The sequence below is a fragment of the Sciurus carolinensis genome, unplaced genomic scaffold (assembly GCF_902686445.1).
Source record: "Sciurus carolinensis unplaced genomic scaffold, mSciCar1.2, whole genome shotgun sequence".
Taxonomy (NCBI): Eukaryota; Metazoa; Chordata; class Mammalia; order Rodentia; family Sciuridae; genus Sciurus; species Sciurus carolinensis.
Window position 1 is genome coordinate 1,320,331 of NW_025920130.1, and position 13,701 is coordinate 1,334,031.

The window sequence follows — 13,701 nt, forward strand, 5'->3', positions numbered from 1 at the left end:
AAAATAAGTTGATCCTAATTTTTGTTAATACCAAAATCCAATTTCCCAAGGCTGTTTTTCAAACTGAGGTCTTGAAATCAACTTGGAGGGTCATGACCTTATTTTTAAAAACAAAATAAGTGGTGGGCAGGAGGTATTGAGGAGATATTGGTCATAGGACACAAAATTTCAATTAGAAGGGGGAATATGTCCAAGAGGTCTACTGTACATCATGGTGACTATCATTAACAATACACCTTTTACAGTTGAAAATTGCGGAGATTTTAAGTGTTCTTAATACACACACAAGTATACAAGGTCATGCATACATTAAGTAGCTTGATTTAACCATTCTAAAATGTATATGTGTTATCAAAACATGTTGTGTGTTCTTAAAATATAGAATTTTTACTTGTCAATTAAAAAGTAGAATAGGAAAAATATCATGTAATGAGGGCAAGGATTATTTCATTAAACAAATTTCACTAAACAAGGTAAAATAATATTTTTTACTAAGGGTCTGGTTCACTAGCCTAGCCCAGTAATTCATTTAAAGCAAAGAATCCCTTTCAAGAAAGCTGATATACAAAGGTGCCTCTCTGCTTGAAGTGGAGAGGGAGGACTTGACACCTGCCTGTTCTGTATCTCTCTGAATGATCCTAGGTCCCCAACCCTGCCCCAGCAAAGTAACCTGGGGATATGGCTAATGAAGTTTCCAGGATTCTGAGAGAATAACTTGGAAACCAGTGATTAAGTAATGCATTCAGCAAGTAATTATTGAATGCCTACTATGTGTCAGAGATTATGTTTAGTACAGGACTACAAGGATAAATAAAATAAGGTTCTTACCAGTAAGGGAAAAGCAGATCAGGAAAGCAAGTTCTGTGTTGGAGTTATTATAAAGAAATCCAAGAATGCAGGGATAAAACTCTACAACAGCCTGGGAAAAGATATTCCAGAGATATTTGAGCTCAGTTTGAAGGATAAGTATGGACTGATTTAAGGAGAAAGAAAGACATTCCAAGAAGAAGGAATAGCAAGTCTGTAAGATGTGAAGATTAGGAAAACTGAAACTACTTAAAAAGTAGATTCAATCACCATACCTGGATTAGACAGGATGCTTATGAAAAAGTGGAAAAATAAAGTCTAAGAAATAGGTAGATGCCATATAATACAAAATCTGTATGGTAAGCTAAGGAATATGTACCATACCCTCAAAGTCCCAGGGAACCATTGAGGATTATAAGCACGTAATAGTATAAATTCTAGAAAAAATCACTTCAGTAGGAACCATAGGGAGCAGTTAGGAGACAGACAATATAGTAGGGTAGGCCATGACCCATGAAAAGTAATGAAATTTTGAACTAATATAGTATATAGAAATAAAAAGGAGGTCATTTTGAGAGATGTTAAGGAGATATTATGAGAAGTAGTTGATCAGATATAAGAGGTAAGACAGAGGACACAGAGGAGTCTAAAGTGACAGTCTAGATTTTTGTGTTATACAGTTGCTTAACTGGTGACACCATTTGCACAATATATGATGAGACCATGTTTCGGGTACAATCCTGTGAAGAGGTGCACAGGATTGAAAATTATGAATTTATAGTACATAAAGAACATTAAAGAGGACAGGTCCAATTGTCAGATGTGTAAGCCTATAATATAATACAGTATTCTAAAATAAATATCTGGGATTTGGCAACATATAAGGGACCAGTTAGAGACATGGGTGTTAAAATAAAAACCATTTTTCTACTTGTGCTTCTAATACCAAATGTATGGAGATGTCCCCCACACCAATCGATTCTTCAATTCTCCGAAAATATCAACTGAGTGTCTTGCAAGTTAATCCAATTCTGCCACTAATTTAACTAATTTCCTTTAAGGGCTCAGTTCCACAAGATTGGGCTTCACTTCAGATACCAATCACAAGCAGCAAGTTCGTAGGTTACTCATACTCCAACCTGCCTATAAACTAGAGGTTCCCATGACCCTTCTCAAATTCACTGATTTGTTACAATGGTTCCAAGAACTTAACTACTACCAGTTTATTACAAAAAATATAAAAGATACAGATAAAGAGTGAGAACAAGAGATGCACAGGTCAAGGTCTAAAAGTGTTCTTAGGGCAGGAGCTTCTATTTGGAGGTTTTTGGAGTTTGTCACCCTCGCAGAATGTAGATGTATTGACCAACCCAGAAGTTTTCTAAACCCTCTCAGTCATGAGTTTTATAGATATCCCATTACACAGACACAATTTATTAAATCACTGGCTATTAGTGATTAACGTAATCTCCAACTTCTTTTCATAGAGGTGGGGAGGAAAGTTCCAACCCTTAAATCACTTGGTTCTCTGGAAACTAGCCCCTATCCTGAGGCTCTGTGGAGTTTTCAGATATTAGTTATCTCATTAACACAGGAAAAAAAAAAAAAAAAACAAAGAAACAAACAAACAAAAAACCCCAATCACATGCTAGTGGTTTCAAGGGTTTTAGAAGATTTAGTGTCAGGAACTAAGACCAAATCTTGTAACAAAGCTGTTACTATCATTCAGGAGTATTGCTCAGGAAGTTACAAGGGTTTTAGTGCTCTGAGTCAGGAACTAAGGGCAGAGACTGTGTATATATATAATAATAAATACAGTGATGTAATAAATTTCACAGGTATGGACCAGGCTATCTGGAGAAAGTAGAGAAGAGTGAGAAGTGAGAAGGTTGATGGAGTCAGAGGAACAAAACTTCTATGTAGCCAGAAGAGGAAGAATGGCTGAAGTAGTCTGATGAGACATAATCAGAAGCTAACAACCAGAAGGGGATGGAATCATACTAAGGAGAAGAGTGGTTCAATTGCAAAAGAACCACCAACAAATCAAATGCCTCAAAAGTAAACACCCATTATGCTCTTATCCCTACTTTCACTAATGGGGGTTCTATAAGAGAATAAGCCCTATGGAAAATTATTTGAGTCACCTTTTTCTCAGTTTTTCTAAAAATAATCTTAACTCCTACTGTTCTTGTGCATACGATGCCTTCGAAACTTAGAGCTGAATTATTTTCAGGAACATATATTCTCTGGATCTTTGATCTTTCCTCTACTTAGAATATCTTTCCTCTGTGCTGCTTTTATCCTTACTAATTCTTCAGGTCTCAATCCAAGTATCATTTAATCTTGGAAGGCTTCTATGACACCACTCTATACTGGGAACTCCTACTATATAATCTCATAGCTTTAGCATAACTGGTTATGTTAGTATAACATAGCATTTAGATTGCTTTGTTATTGTTAATATATGTAAAGAATACAAAAACCAAAGTAACTAAACAGATACTTCTCAAAAAGAAGAAATACTATTGATCAATAAATATATGAAAAAATATTCAACATCTCTAGCAATTAGAGAAATGCAAATTAAAACTACATTGAGATTTCATCTCACTCTATTCAGAATGGCAATGATAAAGAATACCAATAACAAAAAAGGTTGGCAAGAATGTGGGGAAAAGGGTGCACTCATACATTGTTGGTGGGACTGCAAAGTGGTATAACCCCTATGGAAAGCAGTACAGAGATTCCTCAAAAAACTAGGAATAGAACCTCCATTTGACCCAGTTATCCTACTCCTTGGTATATATCCAAAGGATTTAAAATCAGCATGCTACAGGACACAGTCATATCAATGTTGATAGCAGTTCAATTCACAATAGCTAAACTATGGAGCCAACATAGGTGTCCTTCAACAGATGAATGGATAAAGAAAATGTGGTATGTATACACTCACACACACACACACACACACACATAATGGAGTATTACTCAGTCATAAAGAAGAATGACTATGCCATTTGCTGGTAAATGCATGAATCTGAAGACGATTATGCTAAGTGAAATAAGCCAATCCCAAAAAAACCAAACGTCAAGTGTTTTCTCTGATATTCAGAAGCTAACCCACAAGAAGTTCAATGGAGTAGACAAAGGGGAAAGGGAAGGGAGGGAAGGGAAAGAAGATAGGAATAGGAAAGACAGTGCAATGAGTCTGACATAACTTTCCTATGCACATATATGAATATACCACATTGAATTTCACCATCCTATACATCCACAAGAAATTAATTAAAAAATAACTATAGGTAAATGGCATAAAAATCAATAAAGGGAAGGGAGCATGGGATAAGGAGAGGGAAGGGGAAGGAGAGGTACTAGAGTCTGAATTAGAACAAGATATATTCCATGCTTGTAAAATTATGCAAAATGGATTCTACTGTCATGTATAACTAAAAAGAACCAATCACAAATAAATTTCTATTATCAACTAAGTGATAAAAGTAATAATTTGCATTATACAGTAATATGTGAGGGTTGTACAATGACATATTATAGTCTAATACAATTAAAACGATGATTATAAAAATAGTAAACAAAGGCATAATGGAGTTAAGAGAGAAATGAAATATTACTGGAATAAATAAAAATACTTAGTGAAACATGAAAAAAGAAAAAGAAACAAAAATTATATTAGTCAAATAGACCAAAGGTAAGACAGGAGATAGGAAGTCAATAAGTAAGCACCTTAAATGTAAAAGGGCTAAAATAACACTATTTAAAGATTGGGATTCTCAGAGTGAATTAAAAAAATTCAACTGTATACTGTTTACAAGAGATATAACTTAAGAACACAGGAAGATTAAAAAAAAAAGTGAAAAAAGATATATCCAAAAAGTCAAAAGAAAACAAAGCAAACTTTAACCATAATAAAAAAAAAATCAACACATCGCTCTCAAAAGCTGAAAGAACAAATATTAGCAAGAATAAGCTCTGAATAAAACAATAAGAAATTTGATTTGACATATATAGATCATCATCCCCAACATTAACAGAATATGTGTTTTTTCAAGTGCATTTGGATCACATTACCAAACTCCAACAAATTTCAAAGACTTGAAATCATCATGTGCATAGCCTGTTTACAATGAAATTAAACTAGAAATCAATATGAAAAATACAGGAGAAAATGCCCAATTTATTGGAAATTAAACAATATAACAGGATATAAAGTCAACACACATAGTTCAGTTCATTTTTATACACTAACAATGAACAACCTGAAGAGGATATTAAGAATTGTACAATTGTAGCTCTCTCTCCCTCTGAAGATAGCACACATTCTCCCTTGAATATGTATTCCTTTTTTTATCCCCAAAGGGAGTAAAGATTGCCTCCATTCTCCCTTGAATATGTACTTACTTTCCTAAATAAATCTTGGTCTATGCCTTTGCAGGGGTGGAAAAGAAGAACAAAATTGCATTTATAATAGTTTCTAAAAGAATAAAACACTTAGGAATGAACATAACCAAGGAAATGAGACTTGTACAATGAAAATGACAAAATGGTGGTGAAGGAAATTAAAGAAAACATAAATAAAAAGAAACACATCTCATGTTCACAGATTGGAGGACCTAATAATGTGAGCATATTAATACTACCCAAATGTTTTCCCTGATAAGTGGAGAATGATATATGATGGGGGTGGGGAGTGCGGGGATTGAGAGAAGAATGGAGGAACTTTGGATTATGTAGAAGGAAATGAAAGGGAGAGGGGTATGAAAATGGTGGAATGAGACAGACATCATTACCCTGTGTACAAGTATGATTACATGAATAGTGAGTCTACATTGTGTACAACCATGGAAATGAAATAATGTACCCCATTTGTGTACAATGAATCAAAATGTAGTCTCTAAAATATTAAAAAATTAAAAAAAAATACTACCCAAAGAAATATACAGATTCAATCTAATTCCTACCAATATCCCAATGACTGTTTTTGGAGATAAAGAAAAACCCATTATAAAATTCATATGGAATTACAAGGGAACCTGAATAGACAAAACAATCTTGAAAAAGAAGAGCAAAACTGAAGGACTCACACTTCTGATTTCAAAACTTACCACAAAGTTATAGTAATCAACCTGGCATTAGAAGCAGAATATAAACTAATGGAATAGTGAGCCCCAAGATAAACTTTTGCCTATTCTACACATTCAGTTTTATGTGACTGTAGACATCTTGAGTCTTAACCACCATAAATGCCCCTGAGTAACTGTGATTGGTATTTTTCCACATAGTTTCTTACTATACTGTGATTAGACAAAAATTGAACAGTATATGGAAGTTTACAACCAGATCCTGGCACTAGGAATGTGCCTGATTCTTTGACATTATCTTGAGATAAATTAGGTAAATTGTGACTTGAATAAAGTCACTTTTGTCCTGATCACTTCATAACTCCCTGCTTTTTTTCACTCAAATCTACATATCTACTTGGTCTTGCTGCCACTCAAGACCATGCTCCATAAGTCCTCCAATAAACTGTTCTCTTCAATCCTGGATCTGTCTCATTCTTTGGTCTCATAGCACATTGGAACCAGTTCTCATACACTGGCATCATGCTGTTCCAGGGCACATATGTAGTTAAAGTTTTAGGCAAGGGTGCTAAAACCATTGGATGGACAAAGAAGTCTTTTCAACAAACAATGTGAAGAAAACTGGCAATCTACATGCAAAAGAATGAAGGTGCACCCTAACCTAACACCATATACAGAAAGTAACAGAAAATGGATTAAAGATCTAATTGTAAGACCTAAAACTATGAGGTCAGAAACAAAGCAAAAATGTCTACCACATCACCACTTCTTTTCAGCACCCAACTCAATGTCCTTCCCAGTGCAATAGAGCAAGAAAATGAAAAAAAAATGAAAAGAAGTATAAACACTGGAAAGAATATAACTGTAATTATTTGCAGGTGGTCAAATGTGCACATAGATATTCCAAAAGAATTGAGATAACTATTCAAAAGTTAATAAGTAAATTTAATAAAGTCATTGGATAAAACGTAAGTACATAAAATCTATATTTTATGTGTATCTATGAGTGAAACAGAAATAGAAAATTAAATTTAAAAACTAACAATACCATCAAAATATCAAACATTTAGGAAAAATAAAAGATATGCAGATGTCTAGGTAAACTGCCAAAAGACATTAGTATGATCCAAATAAATGGAGGTATATACCATATTCACAGATTGGAACAGCCAACACAGTAAATAGGTCAATTTTCCTCATCCTGAAACTGCCCTAAAAAATTAAATCTATTAATTCATTTGGAAAAATAAGAGACCCAGAATATCCAAAGCAATCCTTAGCAAGAAGAGTGAAGCAGGAAACATCACAAACTAGACCTTAAACTATAGTACAGAGTCATAGTAACAAAAACAGCATGGTATTAGAACCAAAACAGACATGTAGACCAATGGTAGAGAATAGAAGACACAGAGATAAACACATGTAAGTACAGTTATCACATACTAGACCAAGGTGCCAAAAACATACAATGGAGAAAAGATAGCCTCTTCAACAAATGGTGCTGGGAAAACTTGAAATCCATATGTAGCAAAACGAAAGTAAACCCCTATCTCTCACCCTGCACAAAACTCAATTCAAAGCAGATCAAAGACTTAAGCACTAGAACAGAGACCCTATGCCTAATAAAAGAAAATGTAGGCCCAAATCTTCCCCATGTTGGCTTAGGGTGACTTCCTTCACCAGATTCCTAAAGCGTAAGAAGTAAGATCAAGAATAAATAAATGGGATGAATTCAAACTAAAAGGCTTCTTCTCAACAAAGGAAACAATTAATAATGTGAAGAAAGAGTCTACAGATGAGAGAAAATCCTTATCACATGCACCTCAGATAGAGCATTAATCTCCAGGATATATAAAGAGCCCAAAAAACTTAATACCAAAAAAAAACCCAAATAGCCCAATCAATAAATGGACTAAGGAATTGAACAGACAATTCACTAAAGAAGAAACACAAGTGATCAACAAACATATGCAAAAATATTCAACATCTCTAGTGATTAGAGAAATGTAAAACAAAACTCAGATTTCATCTCACTCCAGTCACAATGGCAATTATCAAGAATACAATAAATGTTGGTGAGGGTGTGGGGAAAAAGATACACTCAAACATTGCTGGTGAGACTATAGATTGGTGCAACCACTATGGAAAGCAGTGTGGAGAGTCCTCAAAAAACTTGGAATGGAACCACCATTTGACCCAGCTATCCTATTCCTCAGTTTATACCCAAAGACTTAATAAGTCAGCATACTACAGTGACACAGTTTATAGCAGCTCAATTCACAATAGCTAAACTATGGAACCAATCTAGATGCACTTTGACAGATGAATGGATAAAGAAAATGTGATATATATACACAATGGAATACTCAGTTTTTTTTTCTTTCTTTTTTTTTTTTTTTTTTGGGTGCTGGGGATCGAACCCAGGGTCTCGACTGAGCTATCTCCCCAGCCCCAGAATTCTCAGTCTTAAACAATGAAATTATGGCATTTGCTAGTAAATGGATGGAGCAGGAGAATATCATGCTAAGCAAAATAAGCCAATCCCAAAAAACCAAAAGCCAAATATATTCTCTGATATGCAGATGCTAATTCACAGTAAGGCAGGGGGCTAGGGAAGAATAGAGGTACTTTGGATTAGGTGGAGGAGAGGGGGTATGGAGGTAGAAAGTTGAATAGAATGGACTGGCTATTAATACTCTATGTGCATATATGACTGCACAACCAGTGTGATCCTATATCATGTACAACCATAAGAATGAGAAGTTATACTCCATTTATGTATGATGTATCAGAATGCATTCTATAGTCATATATAACTAATTAGAACAAAATTTTAAAATTAAATTTATTTTTTTAAATCCCAGTAGAATTTTTACAGAAACTGACAAGTGGATTCTAAAACTTATACAAAAATGACAAGGGGGCTGGGATTATGGCTCAGTGGTAAAGTGGTTGCCTGGCATGTGTGATGCCCTCGGTTTGATCCTCAGCACCACATATAAATAAATAAATAATAAATAAATAAATGTTCATCAACAACTAAAAAAAATATTTTTAAAAAATGACAAGGTCCAAGAATAGTCAAGCAATCCTGAAGAATGAAGGTAGAACACTTGCATTACTTATCGTATTCCATTCAGGCTGCTATAACAAAATACCACAAGCTGGATAGTTTACAAACAACATTATTTTACTTCTCAGAGTTCTAGAGGCTGGGAAGTCCAAGATCAAGAACATCGATGTCTAATGAGAGTATACTTTTTGATTCAAAGAATGGTGCCTTTTTGCTGGATCCATTCATAAGTGAAAGGGACTAGTTAGTTCTCTGGGTTGTCTTTAAGAAGGGCACTAATTCCATTCATAAGGGTTCCACTCTTGTGACCTAATCACCTCCCAGAGACTCCATTTCCTAACACTATTACCTTGGTGTTTAGGATTATGGAGAGAACATTTAGACCACAGTACTACTACCACATATCAAGAATTAATATAAACCTTAGAAATTTATACAATGTGACTTTAATGGAATAAATGGATTAGAGGTCATAAATAAACCCATAATAGTCACTTGATATATGTCAAAGATGGCATTATAGTGTATAGGGAAAAGCATAATCTTTTGATGCTGAGTCAACTGGAGAGTCCTACTAAAAACAAAAGAAGGGAAAAGAAAGAACTTGCCCTACTTCATGCCATATTAAAAAAAAAAAATCCACATAGATCATCTACCTAAATTTGAAAGGTAAAATGTCTAGAAGAAAACAGAAAAATATGTTCATTAAGTTGGGGTATGAAGTGTCCTTAAAAGATACACTAAACAAAAAAAAAAAGAAAAAAGAAATAGAAATGAGGGTGAGTCTTAAATGGGAACTTCAGAAAAAATAATACTTGTATGGTAAATAAAAATTTGAAACTAATCATTGGTGTATAGGAACACAGTTGATTTATGGGTGTTAATTTTGTATCGTGTTACCATAATACACCAGAAGTTTTCTGGTGGAGTTTTTTGGGTCTTCTAAATATAGGATCATGTCGCTGGCAAATAGAGATAGCTTGAGCTCTTCTTTTCCTATTCATATCCCTTTAATTTCTTTCTTTTGCCTAATTGCTCTGGTTAGAGTTTCAAGGACTGTGTTGAATAGAAGTGGTGAAAGAGGGTATCCTGCCTTGTTCTACTTTTTAGAGGGAATGCTTTCAGTTTTTCTCTGTTTAGAATAATGTTGACCTTGAGTTTGCCAAATATAGCATTTACAACATTGAGGTATGTTCCTACTATCCCTAGTTTTTCTAGTGTTTTAAACATAAGGGATGTATGGAGATTCCTCAAAAAATTAGGAATGAAACCACCATTTGACTTATTTATACCACTTCTTGTATATATTCAAAGGATTTAAAATCAGTATAGTACAGTGACACAGCCATATCAATATTTATAGCAGCATAATTCACAATAGCTAAGTTATGGAACCAATCTAGATGTCCATCAACAGATGTATGGATAAAGAAAATGTGGTTTATATACACAACAGATTATTACTTATAGTCATAAAGAAGAAAAACTTTGACATTTGCCAGTAAAAGTACAGATCTGAAGATTATCATGCTAAGTGAAATAAACCAATTCCCCAAAAAACCAAAGGCCAAATGTTCTCTCTGATATAAAAATGCTAACTTACAAGGTGGGGAGGGGAAGAATAGTTTAGGGGATTAGACAAAGGGAAATGAAGGGAAGAGAGGGAGGATAGGAAGAGGGAAGACAGTGGAATGAATCTGACCTGAGGTTCCTATGTACACATATGAATATACCACAGTGAATATGAACATCATATATAGCCACAAGACTGTGATCCTAATTAGAATAAGATATATTCCATTTTTGCTTAAATATATCAAAATAGATTCTACTGTCATGTATAACTAAATGGGATAAAATAATTCATAGATACTTGTTAGGTCCATTTTATGATTTAAATGTAGCTCAGTTTTCACAGCTAAAATCAGGGTTGATTTTGTAACTCAAAGTTAAATGTGATCATGTACACTATCATGTTTCATATTATCACAATAAATTTGGAATAAAAACCATGGCAAACTGTGGGTACTGGATTTTGATAAAGCAGAGTTGGTAATAAAAAAACCATATATGAAAGTGATTGTCAAAATTGGATTTTGTCATGAGCATGTATCTGTAACATTCCTAAGGGCAATCTATAAATAAAATGTCAGGTGTTTCTGGGTGCTGTGGTGCACACCTGAAATCCCAGTGACTCAGGAGGTTGAGGCAGGAGGATCGAGAGTTCAGAGCCATTCTTGGCAACTCAGTGAGACCCTGTCTCTAATAAAAACACTAAAAAGGGGGATGTGGCTCAGTGGTTAAGTGCCCATGGGGTCAACCCCAAGTACCACAAAAACAAACAAACAAACAAACAAAAAACTAAAAACAAACAAACAAAAGACTGGTATCTTCTTTATGCTCCAAAAATAAATAAATAAACAAACATGAAATTACATCAGTCATCAGTGAAATGCAAATTAAAACCAAAATGAAATGTACTGGGATGGTTGGCTAAAATGAAAAACCACAAAATACACCACATACTAGGAAGCAACAAGAATTTTTGTAATTGCTTGGAGGAGTGTAAATAGGTATAAGGTCAATGAAAAATTGGTTAGCAGTATCCATTAAAGCTGAACATATACATAAACCTAGTATTACATCATTTCATCATAAGTATATGCCCAACAGAAAAAAGGCACCATCTATCAAGCAGCATGCACAACTGTACAATAATATTGATAGAAGCATATTTTATAGATTAAAAGTGCAAATTGCCACAATGTCCCTTAAAATTAAAATGGATAAACTGCAATGTATTAACATTGTGAACCATGATACAGCAATGAACAAACCACAGCTGCATACAAGGATGAGTATGGAACTCACAACAAAGAAGACATGAAAAATATGTACAGTAAGATTCCATATATATAATGTTTTTTAAAACTGTCAAAATCAAATAATGGTGTCAGGTATGCCTGCTTAGGTGGTTAAAATATGAAGAAAAGAAAGGAAGTGATTAACACTGAAATTGGGACAGTGTTACCCTTCCGAATGGGAAGTGCAGTGACCCAAATCAGGATCTTCCAGGTACTGACAATAATGTTCTATCTTTAAATTTTATTTATTAAGCTATGCAGTGGTCACACAGGTGTCTGTTTTGTGATACATCACTGAGCTGATGTTACTGTGTGGGTTAGTCAGCTTTTTGTTTCTATGACCTGACCAGAACAACCAAAAGGAAGAAAAGTTTATTTTGTCTCATGGTTTCAGAAGTTTAGTTCATGGTAGGCAAGTTTCATTGTTCTGGGCTGGAAGTAGGCTGAAATCCTGAGAGAGGATGGCTGCTCAGCTCATTATAGCCAAGAAGTAAGAAAGGGTGGAGAATAGGCCACAGGGAAGAAGCACCATTCCAAAGTATGCCCCCAGTGACCTACCTCCTCTAGCCATGCTCCTACCTGCCTAGAGTTACCACTCAGACCATTCAACTAGGATGGACTGATTAGGTTGCTGCGCTCATAATCTAATTTTGTACCTTTGAATATTACTGCATGAACACAGGAGCTTTTGGGGGATAGCTCGTATCTAAACCACACACTGTTTTATATGATTTTTTTCTTTAAGACAGAATCCCACCATGTTGCCCAGGCTCAAGTGATTTCTCCTAAGCCTCCTGAGTAGCTGGCACTATGATAAGTATATGCCACCACATTCATCTATTTTGTACAATTTTTTATGTGCTTTATATTTCACCAAAAAAGGTTTAAACTACATAAAAATAAATTAACAGGAATATAGTAAGAATGCCAGAAAATTTAGAGTGAAAATCACAAATAATTTCAGGACTGACTTTTCCCCTCTGTTTTTCAATAAAACAGTTGAATTTCAATGAGTTTCCAAACCTGGCAGCACATTAGAGCTACCTGGAAAGCACTGCAAAAGACAGATTTTTCTGTCCTATTCAAACTGAATTTTTACTTTTAATGATTTCTTTAGTTAATTGCATTCCAAAATTATTGACACAGAGTACTATTCATGTGTTTGATATATATCACAGAACCCATAGGAGGCTTTAGAAATACTTATTCTTGAGTCTTAACACCTGAATTATCTGATTTAATTAATCTAGACTACAGTCTAGGTCTTGAGAATTTTTTGAATCCTCTGATGATTTTAATATACAACCAAGAGTGGCATCACTGGTAAAGAGAGTAGTGTATGTATCAGAATCACCAGGTAGGGAATTGCTAAAAATGCAAATGCTCACTCCTGATTTCAGAACCCTGACTATGGTGGGAAGAGAACTGGAGAGCTTGATAATTTCTACTTTTTGTTTGTTTGTTCTGTGGATAGAATCTAGGGCCTTGCCCTTGCTGATCGTGTACTACCTCTACTTTTAAAAAGTAACCAAAGCATGGTCAATGAATACAAAGTTTAATAAGACTGACCTAAACTATCTGTCCTTATTAGTCAAGTCTACATTTCTCAGCTACAAAAAGGCAATGATTATGCTTATTTCCCTGAGATAAAGTATAAAAGAATACTAATAAACAATCCAAAAGTAGAGTTATGGTCATTAAATTTAAGCTGAATAAAAATATTTTATGCCACAATTTAAGGCATGAACTTGATATCAAGCTTGTTTATGTGTTCATTATAAACTGGCCTAGACAAATCGCTTATAAACACACATTAAAAAGTTAGTGCACCACAATCAAGTGGGGTTCACCCCAGGGATAA

The 13,701-nt window shown here is 34.5% G+C and overlaps 1 pseudogene; it reads right to left on the minus strand.

Annotated features, from left to right (window-relative positions):
• Window positions 1-13,701, minus strand: part of LOC124974063 (intraflagellar transport protein 88 homolog) — a 100,540-nt pseudogene that overhangs the window by 40,317 nt on the left and 46,522 nt on the right.